At 39.3% G+C, this 20,491-nt stretch overlaps 1 protein-coding gene across 7 annotated transcripts in view; it reads left to right on the top strand.

The window, feature by feature from the left end:
* Nucleotides 1-20,491, top strand: part of SYT2 (synaptotagmin 2) — a 132,142-nt gene that overhangs the window by 43,000 nt on the left and 68,651 nt on the right. For 5 of the 7 annotated variants that reach the window (XM_081948870.1, XM_081948869.1, XM_081948873.1 and 2 more), the window contains exon 3: nucleotides 2,196-2,232. The exons of 1 other annotated variant lie outside the window; for it this stretch is intronic. The gene's annotated coding sequence lies outside the window, so the exon portion shown is untranslated. Of the gene's footprint in view, nucleotides 1-2,195; nucleotides 2,233-19,065; nucleotides 19,189-20,491 lie in introns of those variants that run through there. One more of the 7 variants, XM_081948874.1, reaches the window with a different exon arrangement.

Here is a 20,491-nt window from a genome sequence, read left to right as displayed (position 1 = left end):
ACATGATTTATAGGCTGTGGTAGGAAGAGTAATAATGTATTTTCTTTCTTCTTAATATGGCACAGGAATGTGACTTGTGTGTGTTATTGCTGTTCTACCACAGGACTTGTGTTAGTTCAGAAGAAAGGCATGCTTTTGGTTCTATTCAAGGTTTCTAACTTAGCTAAAGTGAAGATATTTTCAGATTACTTTTATGGGACTGGGGGAGTGAAAGCAGTGATGAAATAGAATCACCCTGTCCAATTCTATAGTTTTTGTTTGCTTCCAAGTTTATAGGACTAACTCATGTCTATCAACTAAAGTCACATGGAAAACACTTTACTCTCTACTTTGCTGCATTAGATTATTTTTTTTAAAACCTGACCCACATAGTTTCCTGCAGTTTTGGAATTTGTTTGCCTTTGAGTAACCTGGAAAAAAATCTGTGTCAGCAGCTTTGCATCTTCTTTCAGCCCTGAAAAGACTCGTTGTGTATTTTCATTCAAACCTAATTAAGGCTTTCTTTCAGTATTTTTTCTTCTCCTTTTTATCTGCCTGGAATAGCTGTGCTAAATGCCAGTACAGAAATTTGGGCAAACTAGAAACAAGACAATTTTGATGGAGTATGATTCAGGCACAGATACTTTGTGAATCTGTCAGATTTCACCTTCCCTTCCTCTTGCTCACCCTATTGTCTCCCTTCTCATCTTTTAGTTAGGATGAAGTATTTATATTTTTACAGTATTGTGTTTGTATTGTTTATAGATGTTGTAGAGTTTTAACCATCTTTTTAATATGTTACCCTATGGTAAAATGGGAAGCCAATAAATTCCATAAATAAATAAAAGAAATTAGGGCTCATTTGTAAGCAGTGTTAGATTGAAATGTGTAATCATATTTATTCAAGCATGTCAGCATATGAATTAATTGCATATTGCTATAGCAAGTTAGTTCTAAGATTATAGAATCTAAGATAGTAGAAGGTTGTTTCTCTGAATGATATTTAAAATACTAGACAGCATATTAGGTTTTGTTGAAGTACCAATTAATACTCCATTGGGTTTATGGCAGTTTTCACTTTAATGGCCTACAATCTATGATATCACAGCCATTCATATAACTAATACATGTAATAAAAAACCCCAAAAGAACATTAATATCTTGTCTATGTGAATGGCAGGTGGATGAACATGATGCTAGCCTTTATATCTGGAGGGAGTTCACATTCAAGAACACAATATAGATGTGGAGAACATACATTTTCAAGGAGGAAGGATTTTCAGCAATCAAGTAGAGATTTGCCCCAAAGGATGGGACTTCAGATTCTCATAAAACTAAGTCTACAATTTTTTAAGATTAGTCACGGATTCTTTAAAGAAGACAGTAGCAAAATCATCATGTGCAACACAGAAAGAGCCAAGGGGAACAAAAAGAAAAAAATAAATCTGTACAAGCAAGTACAAAACAATAAAAGATGGGTGGCTCATTCTTAAGGATATTGCCAAAGGATTGGCTATGAGCCATTAGGAGTAGGGAAAGGCAGAAACAATTTGAAATCAATAAAATTAAGAATAATGGTGTATTGATTAAAGCCAGTCCACAAGATACATAAAACACACTGAATCATCACAGATTTAATATATTGTTATTGCCATCCTGTATTGTTAAAAAACATTTTTTGGTCGTAATATAATGTTTTTGTTTGTGTATAAACACCAATCTATACATGATGTCGTATTATGGTCTAAAGAAATTCCCTTCAAGTTCCTGCACTAAAAAGACTATTTTATGAAAGGAAACATTGCATTATAGATTTTGATTTATTCAAAAATGAAAAAGGAATAATAATGGGTCTGGAGAGTATGCTATTTGCAGTTTTATAGCAATAAAATTAGAAGCCTGATCCTCGTAAATGTTTGCTTGAGAAGAATCACAGAATTATTACATTTATTTTCAAGATAACTTTTGAATTGACATGTCACAATTAGATTAGAGGTCTAATTTGAATGTAAAAATAGAAGGATGTTATAATGTGCACCATTATATAATAAACCAAAATTACTACTTCTCTGGAAATCATGTTTTTAAAGTTACTAATTTTTCCATGAATTCTTCTTACTTAATTCCATGCATATGTTTTGATTATTTGGCAGCTGAAAGTAAATGCTATTTTGAATATATATATATATTATATTTGTATGTATGCTTACTTACAGCTCAAGTTGTGATCCAGATACTGACATTAGATTGCTGGTGAGTAGCCATTCTTAATAAAATCTGTGTTGTCTTGTTGTTAAATTGATTAAGGGCTGTCAAATTGGAGTCAATTCTTAGCAACCACATAAACAGATTTTCTCCATGGTGATTTGTCCCCTGTTTGGTCCTTCAGCTCTTCCAATGGTGCTTCTTTCACAGCTGTAATGGAATCTGTCCATCTTGCAGCTGGTTGTGGAAACCTTTTCCAGCATTAGAACCTCTTCCAGAGACCTAGATCTTCATATCCTCTGAAATAGAATAATTTGAACATAGTCATTTGTGTCTTAAGTAGGAACCCTGGATTGATTTGTTCTATGATACATCTTATTGTTTTCTTGGCTGTCTGTAATATTGCCAAGAATCTTCTCCAACACCAACATTCAAGCACATCAATACCCTTCCATGGACATTTCCCATAACAGATGTTATTCTACCTATTCATTATTCCCTGTAACATAATCAAAGCAATCCTGGGTGGAGATATTGTTTGTGTGGAGTTATACTGAGATAGCTCTGCTCTTTTACTAAAGACTAATGTAGGGGAGACATTTCATTTAGACCCAATCTGAAAGTGAATTTTTAAAATTAAAATGCCATACATTACTGATTTTTTTTAAAATGCCATCCAACCAAAACCTCCAGATATCACACTCCACATATTCTAACATTTCTTGAATTCTACTAAACAGAAATGCTCTATTTAAAAGAAGCTTGGGCCAGCAAATGATTGTTCCAAACCTATATCAACATGCAACCTCAGTTAATAATGTATCTGGTAGTATATTGTAAGCTATATAATACTTTTTTAAAAGAATCAAATGAATACTGGAGCTGGGGGGGCAAAAACTTTGTTGACCAAAAGTTATTTAAACTTAATGTGTGACCATCTAAAAGAAACTACTTTCAATCACAGAGGTCTTTCCAGTATATGAAGAAGTGGACTTTAGATTAGTGAAAATTTCAGAATCAGTTTCCTACTTTGACCAAGATTGTAATATAGCACAGGGGCCACAGAAGATACAGTAAAGCATAAAGTCTTTCAGCTTCCTGCATATCAATGGGAATCTACATCAGTCTTGTGGGATAAGGCTTCTCAAGATACTATACACTTTATTTTTTGTTTTGTTTGTCATACATCCTTTCCTGAAATGTGTAGGAAGAGATTCACAAGGCTACTTTCAAGCAATGTGGGTATGTCTAGTTTAATAGAAAGAAGGACTAGGGGAGACATCCAATATCTCAGGGGTTGCCACAAAGAAGAGGAAGTCAAACTATTTTCCAAGGCACCTGAGGGTAGAACAAGAAGCAATGGGTGGAAACTAATCAAGGAGAGAAGCAATTTAGAACTGAGGAGAAACTTCCTGACAGTTAGAACAATTAATCAGTGGAACAGCTTGCCTCCAGAAGTTGTGAATGCCCCAACACTGGAAGTCTTTAAGAAGATGTTGAATAGCCATTTGTCTGAAATGGTATAGGGTTTCCTGCCTAGGCAGGAGGTTGGACTAGAAGACCTCCAAGGTCCCTTCCAACTCTGCTATTGTATTATTGTATAATGTTTCTGTCTTCAAATGGATTTTTATTTTATTTTTAATGCAATTGTCCAAAACAACCCTAAACAGGAGAATCTCGGTATCATCAAGTTAATTGGAATTCCAACCAAGATGGCACTCCCAATCAAACTAGAGTGCCTTTGGATTCCTTTCATCATCAGCTACTGCATCACTAAGTACTGAGTAGAGCAGCCATGTCATGGGAATGCAGTCTAGTTACCTCGGATTATTGTAATTTATTTCCCTGTATATTGTAATTGGATGGCATAATTGCTCTCCATGGTACTGAATTATGAAACTCAGATAGATGGATACTTGTTACCACAATCCTATGTTCTGTACCTGCTTACTGCAGACTTGCTTTTATGGAGTTACCTTCTTTTGTCACTTCCTTTACCATTCACTGACTTGAATGATTGAAGCTTTGAAGAAACAAGTTGTAAACTGTTCCTCTAATATGCCTTTCAGTTTTTCTTGACTCCTGGCAACTGCCTGGACATGTCAATGGTTTTTTTGGGGGGTGGAAGGATTGTTGACATTTTTGCTATTGCCTTCTTCCTGGGGTTACTGAGTCAACAAGCTGAATTAACAAGCTGGCTTGGGAGAATTAGAACTGTTAGTTGGTTTCAACCAGATATCTTTAACTAAACTGGCTCTCATGTAGAATATACTCTGTGTATTATATACTGTATATGAAAATGTATGTATATGTAACCTGTTCAGTCATGATAAGATTCTGAGGCTAAACAACCAGCATATCAATGGGGATAAATCCACAGATATGTTGCACAACTTTTCCTGCTCCCCAATCAATAGTATACAGAACAAACAGAAAATGAAAATTATCTGTGGTGATCAGTGGTGGGTTTCAAATTTTTTTGGAACCTACTCTGTGGGTGTGGCCTGCTTTGTGGGAGTGGCTTGAAGGCCATGTGACTGGATAGGAGTGGCTTGCCTGCCATGTGACCGGGTGGGAGTGGGATGTTAGAAGATCCCAAATGAAGTTAGAAAGGCTGGATCCCAAACCAAGCTGGCTTAACTGGGTTAGGGGGAATAGGGGGTAGAGCTTCACCAATGACCCTCCTCTCCTTTCCCCTCCTGAGATCAATGCCTTTCCCCCAAAAAGCAGAGGGCATCAGTATTTAGAGGGAGCGTCTCCCAACTTCCCCCCTTTGTGTGTCACTCTTTCTCTCTCTCTCTTCCTCCCTCCGTTTCTCTCCCCCCTTTTCTTCCTCCTCCTTTTCCTCTGCACGGTTCCCCCCAGTTTTTCACCCTGAGCCATTGGGGGAGGGCAGAGGGAGAGAGAGAGAGACAGATTGAGGGGCGCAAAGAGATGGGGGCATCCCATTTTGAGAAGCCTCCCTTCGCAAAAGATCACTGAGAGGAGGAAAGGGAGGATTCCCCACCCCACTCAGCCCTGTTTTCGATGGAAGGCTTTTCCCCCTCTCAGAGCTGTTTCCCTTCGCAAAAGATCGCTGAGAGGAGGAAAGGGAGGATTCCCCACCCCACTCAGTGCTGTTTTCGATGGATAGGCATGCAGCTTGGTTTAGCAATGGAGCGGCTTCTGGACGGGCGGGGGGGGCGAGCGAGCGAGTGAGTGACAGGGGTGGGGCAGGAACATACTTCCGGGTTCATTGACCAACCGGCTTGCCCAAACCGGTGCAAACCGGCAGAAACCCACCACTGGTGGTGATCTAACTGAGGTTGAAGGCATTGCCTTTTAGAGGTGGGTTGCTCCCGGTTCGGCCCAGTTTGGACAAACCGGTAGTGGCGGCGGCAAGAAGCTCTGCCCACCTGTCCCGACGCTTCTACACATGAGCAGAAACATTGCGCGTGTGCGCAAGTGCGAGCACAAGCAAATCGGTAGTAAACCGGTTAGCAACCTACCACTGCTGCCTTTGTATCCCTTTCCACACATCCTTCATATGGCCAAGAAGTTGAGAGAGCAGAAGAGGAATAGCAAATATAATGTAGGTGGAGTAGCTCCATTTTGTAGCAACTTTGAGACTTGTTTCTTTGAGCAGAGAGAGAAAGTAAAGATGACTTTAAAATAACCTTTTATTCTGGGTCTGGACAAATCAAGAGTCAAATTCCAGATCAATTAATTGCAAAAAACATTAATCATAATTTGAACAAGAACTTGCTTTATATGGCAGCCTGTTTCTAAAAACAACACAGCTTAATAGCTAATGACCATATAGAATAATATCCAATAGCTTTCAAAAGCTAATTAATGAGGAAGTGAAATTATTCTCTACCAAATAATTACAATTTATAAAGTCCGTTTTTTTATCCAGAGATGTTATAAAATGTTAAGCCCCATCACCTCTACCTAGCATGGCCAGTTTAAGGAATTCTGACCTAACAATAGTTGGGAGTCAATTCATTGACAGTTCCTGTCCTAATCCCAACTGAAGCCTAGTTGACACATCACATGGACCTATAGTTTATGAAATACATTTCAGTTTTAGGGAGTTCACATAAAATACTGTGTCATAAATGATTGTTTATAAACCATAACAACATGAAGCCTGATCCATATAATTTATTCGTTTGAAATATGTGTATCGTGCTTCCCATTAAAAAAACTTTGAATTTACTGGAAGAAAAGCTTGGGCATTGCTCTCCCCAATGGGATGCTGTAATCAAGGTGATATATGTAGCATTATTATTTTTGATATAAAGGTATAAAAGGGAATCTTTTGGACCTTATTTTTCTTCATGTATCATTTGGCATCGCTTGTTTGCAAATTAATTAGAAAACAATGCATTTGAAGTGGAGTGTTTTTTACAATGACTTTAAGCATTCTTTCACAACCTCCAAATATGTTCGCACCAACTATCAGAATGCCCAGAAAACATGACCAAAGACTGTGCTAAATGGAAATTTTGGAAGAGACAATAATCTGGAAGGCATCCAGAACAAATCCATAATAATGTCTAGAGGGATACATTTTCTTATCACATGAACAGAGACTGCAGTATACCCTCCCATCCCAAGATAACTTTATTATGCACATAAATGCACTTTAGAGCCATTTCTTGTTGACATTCTAGATGTGGTTTGTATGATAATTTAACCAAATGCAGCATTGCTTGGCAAACACTAGTGCCTGTGACAGATGGCAGTAATTCCAGTAAATCATAAATAGCAATAATTAGGACTATTAATAAACCCCTATGTCATGGGGTTCTGTCGGGAATGTCAGCAAAGCAGTATGACCTTTGTGAGTACAAAATAAGTCTTGAAAAAGGAAAAGTTACTCATGCACCAAAACCATTTTTTTGGTTACAGATTTATCCCCAATGGTAGATCTTGAAACAGTAATTGTTCTATGAAATAATTATGTTTTATCTATCATCAGTTGAAAAGAACATCAAAGCTTGGTTGTATGCACCAAGCTTTGGTGCACTTATTTCTGAATTATATTATTTCTGAATTATATTATTTTTTCTTTCTACTTTCTCCTCTGCCCCAAGCACATATGCTGTCTCTGATTCTATTATGGATCTCTGAAAACATGTGAATTGTAGTTATCCAGTTGCCCTCTTAGTATGATTTAATTAGGGTGTTTTTTTAAAGGCATTCATTTACTAAAGTAATATATATCTTCTTTTTTCTATTCTGTTCCTAACCCCTTAAGCCACTTCACATTGAATGGATATTAACAGAAACAGATACTGGAAAAAAATGATTTTCTTAATTCATGAATAGAGTCACCTTCAGTTTGTGGCAATATTGGCTGTGAGAGTACTGTGTAATATTCCAGTACTTTCCAACACTTCAGACTTCTTAGTTGTTTCGTTTAAGACAAAGTGACATACCATTTTAAGTTACTAGAAAAACTCTGCCAATGCCATGAAGCACATTGCAGTGGTGAGATCCGACCGGTACACCCCAGGTACTGTTCCGGTATGGTGTTCCAGAGGGCCCACCCATCCACCCACTCTCCTTACCACTATTTGAGCTGACTGGGGCATTTGCTCACGCGCATGGAGTGTACAGCACCTGCGCGTTGCTCCGCTGAGCAGCTGGAGCGCTGTGGGCAATGGGTATGGTTGCAACGGGAGTTGGAACCCACACTGGCACATTGTGACTATTGGTGAAGAAGGGGATGCACCAAAGGATTATTTAGCCAAAACTTTCTTGAAATTAATAAATGTAATACAAAAATCAACTTGTAACCAATCCTATCAAATTCTCAAATAAGAGTTTACAGTGGTCAATGTAATCACCACCACCACCATCATATCTCAGATCCTCAGAAAGGATTTAATAGGTGGAGAAAATGTCAAATCCAGTTTAAGCATCTGGCTGTCTGTGTGACCAACCATAATACAGTTTAAATCTAATTTATCAACTGTGGCAATGTCCCAGTATGATGGAACTGCATTTGTCAACACATTTTTCTTAAGACAAATACGGAATTCTGGGAGTTGTATATCCATCATGTCTAAAGGTTGTCCCATTGGGCAAAATATGTATAATATGCATATTTCTGATCATCATAGCACAATGTTTCCTTATAGACAAGATTAATCACAGACACGTTAGCTGGCCCAGAATACTTTTGGCAATATAGTGTATTTTCCAGAGTGCCTGAGGGTAGAATAAGCCCAAAGTCTAAGCTTTATAGAGACAGATTCAAGTTTGAAATAAGGAGGAATTACTTGATCATGAAAGCTGTTAAACAGTGGAATAAATTGCCACCTGGAGTTGTGAGCGCTTCACTGCTAAAACGTTTAAACAAAAACCTGGGCAAAAACTTGTCTAGGATGATCTGAGGATTCCTGCCCTGGGCAAGTAGTGGATTAGAAGATCACCAAGGTGCCTCCCATCCCTAAAATTCAAGGGAACCATAATCCAGTAATCACTTTGGGATTGGTGTGGGAAGGTTGGGGGATAGAATGAATACAAATTGTTTGCTTTAGGAAAAATTAAAATAAAAACAAATCACGATCCACTTCTGTAACTTCCAGTCAAACATTGTATCTGAGAAGTAATTAATAGCAATTCAGATACTCCATTATTAGAATAAAAAGAATAAAAGATAGTGCCACTGATTTCTAATTAGGAAGTTGACCATGTAATTGATCCAGGCTGGACAGGTCCACAATGTCCTCATCTCTAAACAATCATCTCTGGACAATTCTGAATGATTCTGTTATACAGTTCATTGCATATTCCCTTTCCTCTTCTTACTACTCTATTGGTATTCATCAGTCATCTTCTTTGGAAAAATCAATGATCGCACAGCAGCTGGTTTCTAGTGAATACCATGAGGTGTATCACATAGCACAACTCAGATGGAGTGGGAGATATCATGGAGATTGGATGTGCTGCTGTAACTAAGTGTAAACACTATACTCCAAGAAGTACTTAGTTCAAATCTCATTTCAGGCTAAATCCAAACCTTTGGCAGTTTCACTGCATTAAGCTGACAACAACAACAAAAGCAAATGATAGCCTTATTTATCAAGTTGTGAAGATTGAAAACGTGTTTGAATACACTTGTTCAACAGATCATTATTAATATAATAGGAGTGGAAATACTTATTTGAGTTTAAAAACAACAGCAACTCATGTGTGGCCACTGCATTAATTTTGGTTAGGTTTGACCAAATCAAGTTGTAACCAAAGTTATGGAACAAATTATGGTTGTGACCAGAGGTTCTACTGTATAGTGCATTCTCAGGAAAGAAACCCTCAGTGAACCTGTTAATTTCCTGTCACATTCCTGCAAAATCAGATTGGGAAAAACTTGTGATATTCTCACTTTGTAGAATAACCTGCTCAAGATCATTAAGCAAATGAGTTTAAGAAAATATTTTCTAAAATGTATGTATGATTGTATTTAAAATGCATATACCATCTCTTTCAAATGAATAAAATAAAAGTAAAATACAGGATCTAATTCCAGGGAAAAATGGATAAAGAAAATACAGCATAAATTTGGTTTCTGATATTGACACTGGAAGCCATAGTGGAAAACTTCTCAGGTACTTAGGAGCCGAGGGCTTGGCAACACATGGAAACAACAGCCAATTGATGACCAACAACACACTAATTAACCAATAGGAAGGCGCCACCTAAATATGATTCATAGCATAGCCCAAAGCTCATATTCCAGTAGAGAAAAATTCCCTGAAGATGGGCTTTAGCACAAGTCCGAAAGCTCGGAAGAGTAAACCTCTGGTCCTGGTGATTGATCCAAATTGGATCATGCAATAGTGGAAAGTTTTCAAAGGCTAGAGTATCAATAATTTGTAAATATGGGAGACTGGTTGTGATTAGCAGATTTGCATAAAAAATCATCCCAAACTAAACCTGGAATAGTAATATTGAATTGGAATTTGCATTTCTTTAACAAACCAGGCACTGCATTCCAGAAGAAAATTGAATTTGTCCCTTTTACTTAAATTTAGTTCTTGCTATTTTAGCTTTTAAGAGAGGCTATCAGTTTGAGGTGATCACTTAATTTTTAACATTTTAATGGTTTGTTTGGGTTTTTTTGTTTTTGTTTTGGTTATGGTTGCCCTTGGTCCCATCAGTTATTTTCTGTTATGTAAACAATAGAATAAAACCAATCTGAATTTATTTGCTGTCAGTTTCTAGTGGTAAGTTTACCTATTATTATTTTTTCTCTGGGTTTTGTGTACAGTGTAGAGATCAGTATATAGGGTCAGGATTTTATCTGGACCTTGAAAAAGGAGGAAATAGAGATCAACTCTAGGCCTGTTCTGAATTCAGAAAGGTAGAAATATTGTCTTAATATCAACCCATGGTGCAATTAAGCCTTCTATTTTGCCTCATCTCAAAATTAGCTTGTTGTTTCTTGGCATGGCATGGATAATCTATCAGATTTGCCTTGGAAATGGACTGTGATCAGTTTTGTGATCCCTATCTTCCTTCACAGGGGCTTTAATGTCTGAAAACAGCATAGTCTTGTTTCATGCAACACATACCGTATTTTTCAGACTGTAAAACAAACCTAGCTTTTCGGGAGGAAAACAAGAAAAAAAAATCTGCCTCTGCCCTCCAGCAATTTGCCTCCTTGCAGCAAACAGCAAACATCCTGGTCAGCTTCAGCACTGCCTGATTTGGTATGAGCAGCTGATTGGCAGTTGGATCTGCCTCTCAGAATATCACCAATCAGCTATTCCAGGCTGTGGGGATTGCCGCCACCCATCAGCTTCCCATCTGTCTCTGCCTGCGTGCACCCCATTTTTAGCCTCTGCGTGCCCCATTTTCGGCCTCCACGCATCCCATTTTTGCCTGTTCCATCCTGCTGCTGCTGTCTATCCCTGCCACCTGAACGGGCTGAAAACAGAATGCACGGAGGCCAAAAATAGGGCATGTGGAGGCCAAAAACGAGGCAGCTGGCCAAAAATGGGATGCGCAGAGGCAACGATAGGTGGTGATGGCGATAAGCGGTGGCAGGGATGATGGGTGATGGCGGCGATACCCACCAGCCTGGAACAGCTGATTGGTGGTATTCTGGGAGGTAGATCCAACCTCCAATCAGCTGCTCATGCTAAATCAGATTGTGCTGAAGCTGACCAAACTGTTTGTTGCAAGGAGGCAAATTGCTGGGAGGCAGAGGCTGAAAGGTGGGGTTCAGTGGGTGGGTGGCGCTTCGGGAACCATTGCTCTATAAGACGCACAGACATTTCCACACACTTTTTTGGAGGGAGTGCATCTTATAGTCCAAAAAATATGGTATATAATCTGTGTCACTGCATTAATTGTTTGCTAGCTGAACTGAGATATTACTGTGCAGGTCATAGGCCTTATCAGCAGTGATTTACTGTGCATGCTTCTTAACACGTTTCTATATACATCACACATTCCAGAGACTTCTTTACCTTTTGATCTTCTGTTCGTCTGCCAAGAAGGTGGACGACAATTTGCTCTTGCCAAAATGTAACAATTAGATAGATTTGTTTATTTCTTATTTTTTATATTAAAGTTTGTTTTTAATTAGAACATGTTCTCGGGTTTTTATTTTCGTTTTTTCTGAAGATATACTTTTTAGGAAAGCTGACGGTCTACACCTCATTAGCTCAGGGTGAAATTTCCCCTGACAATCTGAAACACTGCTAATTTCTTGAATGGTATGTAGAAGGATATATAAAACCAGGTTCTTTACCTCCTTAAATGTGGAGTTACATTTATAGTTGAAGGAGACCAGTTATAAGCCTGCTGTATTTCTTCTGGAGTCTCTAGAGAGCCAAGGTGGTCATAAAATAACCCTCTGCCATAATTTCCAGATGTATAAAATCACGTAAGGAGGCCAACTGTTACTCTGTTCTTCCAACCAGCAATTTTTTGAGTCAGTAATTGGATAAAACATTTACGTTTAATATTAGTGAGGATGATTGGGGTCATTCAACAGGAGTGACGTTATCCAAAATTCCTTCAGTGTTAGAAAAAATACACTGGTTTGACATTTGTCTACCATCACTATTGCCTTGCTATTGCATAAGCTTCAGTAGTTTTGAAGTAAGCAGCAATTTGGGTGGAGCACTTTTCAGGTTCGCCACTCAGAATAAAAGATAGTTTACCTCTAGATGATAATGATTTTCTTTTCTCAGGTTCTCTCCTTACACATTTTGCATTTCTTTGTGAACTGTAACCTAGGTGATGATTTGGGGCTTGTGTCTATTTTTAGAGGTGTTGAATTACAGGTGACCATGGATGAAGTAGAACTCTGTGCTACTCCATCCACGGTTAGTAACTCTCCAAAATTTAGGCATCTTACTTCCTCTGCTGATCTCTATTTTATTTCCATTACTTAACATTTTTTTGTATAGTGTAACATTTATTTTGCATTATTTATTTATTTATTTTGTATAGTGGCTCAGAAGCTAACATGCTGAGCTTGTCGATCAGAAAGGTTGGCAGTTTGAATCCCTAGCACCATGTAATGGAGTGAGCTCCCGTTACTTGACCCAGCTTCTGCCAACCTAGCAGTTCGAAAGCACGTAAAAATGGAAGTAGAAAAATAGGAACCACCTTTCGTGGGAAGGCAACAGCATTCTGTGCTCCTTCGGCATTTAGTCATTCCGGCCACATGACCATGGAGACATGGATCTTCAGATAACGCTGGATCTTTGGCTTTGAAACAGAGATGAGCACACCCCCTAGAGTCAGGAACAACTAGCACATATGTGCGAGTGGAACTTTTACCTTTACTTGAACATTTTATCCAGGAGCATATGGTAGAAACTACACCCGAGAATGCTTTGTTTTTCTTTTCCATGTCTATATTCCATATTGAAATACAGAATGAACCAGAGATTATTTCTCAAAGTAGGCAGTATTTTCTTGGACAATGGAGGTGATCAGCTCTATTAGAGGTTTAATAGCTTTACATGTTGTTGCTAATAATTCCCTAACATTGTCTAGCCCTTTTGTAATATACACTTGTCCAGTATCTGGCAAAGTCCTGAAAGAGTTAATCAAGTTTGTCTTTAACAGTTCTTCAGAAAATTGATTTGCTGTGGGAGTAGAGATTATTTATTGAAGCTGTCTCTTCTCAAGGACGATGGTGGTAGAACGTCCTTGGAATTACCTACTTTTATGTTGCTACAATTAAGCTTTAAAGTAAAAGCAATGCCAAGATGACTTATTAATGGACTAACTCCCTCTGTATGAAATACATGCAATGTGAACATATCAAACTTGCTTAAAAAAGACTTCATTCTGAACAACAAGATAGCAATAGTGGGATGTTTAAATGATAGGATTCATTTAGAGTCTCTCCTGGATGGGAATCATTCAATATCCTACAAATCAATAAACCACCTTTCATTGTAGACTAAAAGTTGAGGGAATGGCTGCACTTCTGGATCCCTATTTTCCTCTCTTTCCTTTCTTATTTTGGATGTGTAGAGTATTTAGATTTGGCTGTAACAGTTACAGTTTGCTTGCCTTTCATCTAATGTTTCCGGGGAGAGTGGTACTTGCTTCCCATGCTCCTCTGGATGTAGGCTTAGATCTCTTAGTTTATTCCTCACTCTCTTTTAGGTTCCAAATTAGGACTCATCTTTCTACCACTATAATCTGCTTTAAGTCACAGTTGTCTCTACATGAGCTTGTTTTAATTGATTCAGCAGCAGTATTTGGATGATTAGTTAAGCTGAATAAGTCTGTGGTCGGAAGCTCAAAAATTAACAATATTGTTTGGCTTATCAGTAGGCATTGTCTGGTTATAAAGTCAATAATATTTCTTTTTTTAAAAAAAATTCTTATCCCCTTGTTGCATAAGCATTGCAGCAGCTGTTCAAATGGCTGCAATTTGAGAAGGGGAAGTTCCCTCGGGCATAGGGCAGAGAGATCTAAAAATTTGTATCTCCACTTATAGATCCCAATTCTAGGGAATTGTATCTATTTTAGAGGCTATAAGGAAAAATAAGAGAGGGTTGGTTATTTATGACAAGTGGCTATTAATGTTTTAGGTCTCTATCAACTTTGAGCTGTTTAGTAGGCTTGAGTGAAGTCTGAGAAACAGGATGTGAACATTGCCTAGTATTCCTTTTTCCCATGGCAGAAATAATAAAAATATCAGTCTCCAGTAAAAATAGCAAAAGTACAGGTCTTCAGCAGAAGAATAAAATGAATAAAAATAAAATAAATTGGAATTTAAAATTAAGAAGTGGCTTTATAGGGAGTTCTTAACAATAAATGCTACCTCTGTACTATATTTCTGGGCTCCCCGCTTAACTACTAATTTGATAAAGGCTCCCATTTTTCTTATTATGCTACTTCAGGAAGCTAGAAGTGACATCGGTGGAGTTAATCAAATTGGATAGCATGAGCAATGAAGTAATTATTGGGTAATTCTAATGCCTGCTTTATCAGAAATGCAGGTAGTCCTTAGGTTATATCCACTTGTTCAGCAACCTTCAAAGTTACAATATCACTGAAAAAATAGATTTACGAAAGATGCAAAAGATTTTTGCATTTCAGAAATTACTGAGGAAGTAACTTCAACCCCCCCCACCCCATGAATTACAAAAATGTATTGCTGAAATTTTCTTCTTGTTAAAAATGTAGGGGTAGATTCAAACAAAAGTTAATATGTGGCAACAAATCTGTGCCTTACAGATGAAAGACTTTCGCTACAATCAATTAAGTTATCTAATCTTATTGAATCAAATGGCAATTTAGAATGGCCTTTCCTGCTGCAACTCTACAAGTCAAATAAGGTGGTTTGGTAGCCTGTTCAACCTCCCTATTGGGTTGGCTATATTTCTCCTTTTATTATGTTGGAAGAAATGTCCTTTTGGGTTCAGCCCCAAGAGGGGAAAAAGACACTGGAGACATGGAGGCTGCTTGGAAAGATGGTTTATTGGTGGACAGAACCACATGGCTTGAGTCCTGAACAGAAAAGGTGATCACATGCTTCAATGTTGGATGGAGAAGAAGAGAAGGGAGGACTGAGATGCTGAGTCCCTGGTTTTATGCCCTCTCTGGCCTTTGATCTTGATTCTGATAGGTTGTCAGACTCCCATGGGGCCATGCAGGGGCAACTCTCTAGGCTGCATTTTGAATCCAGGTTTGGTTGAGTTCTCAGATGCCATGTGGTGAGTTGGGTAAAGGGCCAATAATATCATGCCTTAATCCAATCCCACTGGAGCTGAAGGGGAGAACTCTTTATTATGTAAAGGGACTGGCTTGGGTTTCTTAATGGCCCATTGACAAAGTGGGTGGAGGCAGGAAGCTACAGGGAGCTATTCTCAATTTAAAACATGTTTCTTCCTTTTCACATCCAGGGAAATATAATATTCTGCCTTTTCAATATTTCCTAGGATATTTCATTTTTCTGGGAGGGGGCTGGGTGATAACATTCCACAATTACACTGTCAATTAGCTTCAGAAATCCATTAAAATAAATTTCTCTGCATGTGAAGGATAGGAATGCACTGTTACATTTTCAAAAGGCAGTCATGTCTCCCAGATACAGATTCTGGGATATTTCAGCCTACCTGCTCATATAACTCCCATTAACTAGTCAGTTTAGTTGTGTATTAGCAATCTAATCACCCAGAGGACAATTTGAAAGAAATGAGTCAGCATGTCCTGCTGGGGAGCTGCATGATAATTATAGTCTCTCATCTAAGAATGATGTATTTCAAACTACCATTTATGCACACTTATCCATTTGCTTTGGGATTCAAAAATGCAGTAAATGACTATAGTACTGTATTCCGATGGATTGCATCATTCTCCAACGATTTACCTGAACAACAGTGCTGGACTTCAGAAATAAATAAATGATACTTCTATTCCTCATTCCTATGGGATATTTTGGATTCAGCCAACTTTCCGATCCAATTTGAATGTCAGGACTTAAGACAGTCTTTTCCCTTCTTTCTTCCCTTCTTACCTGTTTCTTTTGTAACATTTTCCTAATGAAGAGAAATATTTGCTACCTTTCAACAGCTACAATCAAAATACTGTTTTAAAAGAGATTTGTAATAATTTATGCATTTAATTTTAGGCTTGCAGTTTTCTGTTTTATTTTGATGAACTGTTGTTTCAACTACAGAGATTTTGTTTACTTTCAGTCTCCAAAAGTTTCTAATCTATTTAGGCTGACAGGAATTATCGCTGCTTTGTCCTTTAGTAATAATTCTTGGCTACAATCACAAAGAAGCAGCAAACTCAAGGGAAGAATCTTCTGGGTTAACTCAGAAGAGATCCATTAAGTTTGACTGAATGCACTGTCAAGGGCATGTGTAAAACCGCAGAACATAAGATTGCCAAAGTACTTTTTTTAAAAAAATAGTATTTAACTCCCATGTATATATACTAAAAATCATGGAAAACATATTTACTTTGTTTAGCAACTTATTTCCACACTTTGGGGTATAGATGTGTGCAGAAGACCCATTCTGTTGAAACTAATGTGGAATTGCATCCCAACATCCAAATTCCTTTTCAACACTTAAATTCAATGGAATCAATTTTGTTTAGTGGTTTAGATTAAGAACCAGACTAGAAATCAGGAGACTGTGACTTCTAGTCCCACTTTAGGCATGAAAGTTGCCTGGGAGGACAGTTACTTTCTCTCAATCTAGCCCACCTCACCAGGCTGCTGTTGTGGGAAAATAAGAGAGGAAGGAGTATTGGGTACATTCCCAGCCTTGAATTATTCATAAAAATAAAAAATAAAGGGATTACAGGTAGTCCTCGGTTTACAACAATTCATTTAGTAACCAAAGTTACAACGGCACTGAAAAAAGTGACTCATGACCGCTTTTCCTACTTACAATCATTGCAGCATCCCCATGGTCACATGATCAAAATTCAGATACTGACGTTTGCAGTGTCGTATTTTGTGTCCTTCTGACAAGCAAAGTCAATGGAAAAACCAGATTCACTTAACAATCATGTTACTATCTTAACAACTGCAGTGATTCACTTAACAATTGTGGCAAGAAAGGGAGAAAATTTCATGTAACAACTTTCTCGCTTAGCAGCATAAATTTTGGGCTTACTTGTGCTCCATAAGTCGAGGACTACCTGTATATAAATAAAGTTTTTTAAAATACAGGCAATAACAATGGAACCTATTTCTAGCAGAAGCCTTCATTGTACTTTATATGTAAATAATTTCATTTCATTTTTCCCCCTGATAGCCTGTTGATTTTATACACATTATCCCTGAGGCAACGTCTTTCTTCTGCAACCTGCCAGCTTAAGCACTTGATATTGACAAGCCAGGCCACAAATCTATTGGAATCTGGTTGCAATTTACAAAGCAAAAAATGGAAATGGCATGAACTGTGTTTATGTTTAGTCAGATATGGATGGTGTCTGACCTTCCAAATATTCTGAAACTCTCACTTCAATCAATTCTGGCTACAGTAGTATGGCCAAGAATGATAGGAGCTGCAATCTATCCTCCTCATCACCCTCACTTGATTGTGGTTTAAACTATGGGGGACACTTAATGCTGCTATTGACATCTTAACTGCCAAAAAGCCCATTTCTGGCATAGTGCTTGTGATGTGATATGTAAAAGCAACTAACAACACATTTATTCCCCATCCCAAGTTAAACGATACTCAATCTGCAGTGGCATAATTGAATAACTGCATTTCTAACATGCATATTTACTAATAAATCCTATAGTTCTGTCAGTCAGACTCTTAATCTCAGATATTTGGAGGAAAATGTAGTTATTTTCATGGAAAGAGGGATGCATTGAAGATGTGTTCATCCACCAGAGCATGAACCCGTTCCAGGAGCGGACTTCACACTGAAGCTGCAGCAACAACTTTACATTCTCTGAATCTCCATAGGTTCCCCCCCCCCCCAGTTGGGAGACAGAAAACTACTCAATGGGACAAGGAGGCAGCTTTCCAGTGCCCTGAAAGTGCCTCACTTACCTCCCCTTATCGCTTGCAATTATTTATTTATTGGAAAATAAATTTATTTTATTTTCCTCAGGAGAAATGCTTGTGGGACTTCTCCCCCATCTCCGTCCATGCCAAAATAAATTGACCAGCGTCCCGTACAATCCAGGCTGCAAAATGTCTTGGCCTGCCGCCAGCTGTCCCATAACACATACATAGCTTTGCTCTTACCCCAAGCAGGGAGGCGAGCTGAGGGCAGGTGGTCATAAGTCGAGGACTTACGAGCCTTTAGGGTTGTTTTTTTTTAAAAAAAACAGGGGCTCTCCCGCCGGACCTTGGGCGGGGCGGGCTGTTGCACGCGGTGGATGTGAGGAACATGTCAAACCAAAAGCGAGCGGGTGAGGGAGGGAGAGGCGGGCGGAGCGCGCGGTGTGTTCGCACTACCGCAGAGGGAGGGAAGAAGGAGGGAACGAGAGAGCCCGCCGCGTCTTTCGGCTGGATGGGAGATTTGCGAGGAGCCCAAGTTCTGCAGCGGCCCGGCTGGCGGTGAGGAAAAGAGGCAGTGCCCGACCGCTCCCGCTCACTCGCTCGCTCGCACGGTAAGAGACTGCAGCAGCGCGTGGCGTGGCTCGGGATGGCGACCCCGCGGGAAGTAGGGAATCCCCCCACCGCCACCCCCGCCAGTGCGCCTCTCGCTGCCCGCCTCCTGCTAACCTGCTGGGGAAACTCCCGCGAGCGAGGCGATTAACTAAACGGCGTGGCTTAATGGGGGGCGCGACTCGCCCGCCAGGAAAGCAGAAAAGGGGCCGGCCTTGGCTCGGCGTCCCCGCGTGTGCGGCAGGCTCTGCGGCGAAAGTTTGCAGGAGGCGGCAGAGGGCGGCCCGCGCTGCGGAAGCCGGAGATGGCACAAAAGCGCAGATCCCGGCGAGGCTCGGAGGTGGAGGTGTTGCTGGTCTCCAAAAGTGATGGAGCCGGAAGACAGTAGAGTGATAAAGAGGCTTGCCTCGGAGCAGATACAGATTTGTCTCCAGGCGAGGTATTATGTGGAGGGAAAGACCAGCAGTAAAACAACGGAAGCTTTGGAAACCGAGGGTGGAGATCAAAGCGGAATTATAAAGATAGAAAGCGGTAGAACTTGGGCGCGGGAGGGGGAGGAAGAAGAAGAAACGGGGACCAAACCAAGAAGCAAGTTTCTTTCATAATTGCATTTTTCAAAGCCAGGGATTTATTTCCAAAAGAGAGGAGGGGATGCTTTGCAAGTATTTATAGCAGTTGGATGGCTGTAACATATGGGGGAAAAGGAGATTTGGTACCCTGCTGGTACTACAAATGTTGACCCTCAAGCAAACCAAGCAGCCATTTTCCCGGGAATTCCTGGAAAGAGGGGAGAAAGAGAGTGATCACTCAGAGAAAAGTGCCCTGCTTAGAGAAAGCTAAATGGGAATCTTAGGAGCCTTCCGATAATAACGCAGGGGCATTGTGAGTCCCAAAGTCCTTATTGCAGTTCTTTCTTTTATAATAATTTATAATTATTTGGAGGCTGTCTTCAGACAGGCAGACAATTCCAATATGATTTATTTCTGTGAGGCAGCTTTCTAGATTTAGGAGAGAAAATAAATGTATTTTACTGATATGAGTTTGGATCCAATGACCTTACTACATCGTCTGCCCTTCCTCAGTGGAGGATAAGGAATGACCTGAGTCTTGCTATAAAGAGGAAACAGCAGTCCTGTTGTAATAACTAGAAGAGAGTTCTGGGCAGGATAATGTGAAATGTGGATGAACATTTTAGAGAGAGGGAGGGAGAGAGAAAGAGAAGGAGGGAGGGAGGAAGAGAGAGAGAGAAGCTATAGATTGAAAGAAATTTCTCCAAAAGATGAAATTTCTGCAGAAGCCAATATTAATTTTATTTTGTGTTTGTAAAAAATATTACTTTTTTATTTTCTGTTCTATCAATCGACTAGATCTCGGAGACTGTTTGGACTCTGCAGTTTTCTTGGCAAGGTTTTTCAGAAGTGGATTGCCATTGCTTGCTTCCTGCGTCTGAGAGAAATTGACAGGCCAAAGGTCATCCAGCTGGCTTTGTACATAAGGCAGGACTATAACTCACAGTCTCTTGGTTTCTAGCCCAATACCTTAGCCACTACACCAAATTGATCCTCAAAACACATGTCCTCTCCCTTTTAAAAGGATTATCAACGTGCCCACAGTATAGAAAGGGGATACTAGTGAGAGTAAAGTAAAGCCATCTTCAAATCAAACTCATCTCCTATTGGCTACATCCACATGTCCATATTCTTTTATACAAATAGGATTCACCACTGCTGCCTTCTAGGTTT

Source organism: Natrix helvetica (assembly GCF_964273705.1).
Source record: "Natrix helvetica genome assembly, chromosome: 3".
NCBI lineage: Eukaryota > Metazoa > Chordata > Lepidosauria > Squamata > Natricidae > Natrix > Natrix helvetica.
Note: the sequence above shows the minus strand (reverse complement) of the source record. Positions and strands in the feature narration are given on the sequence as shown.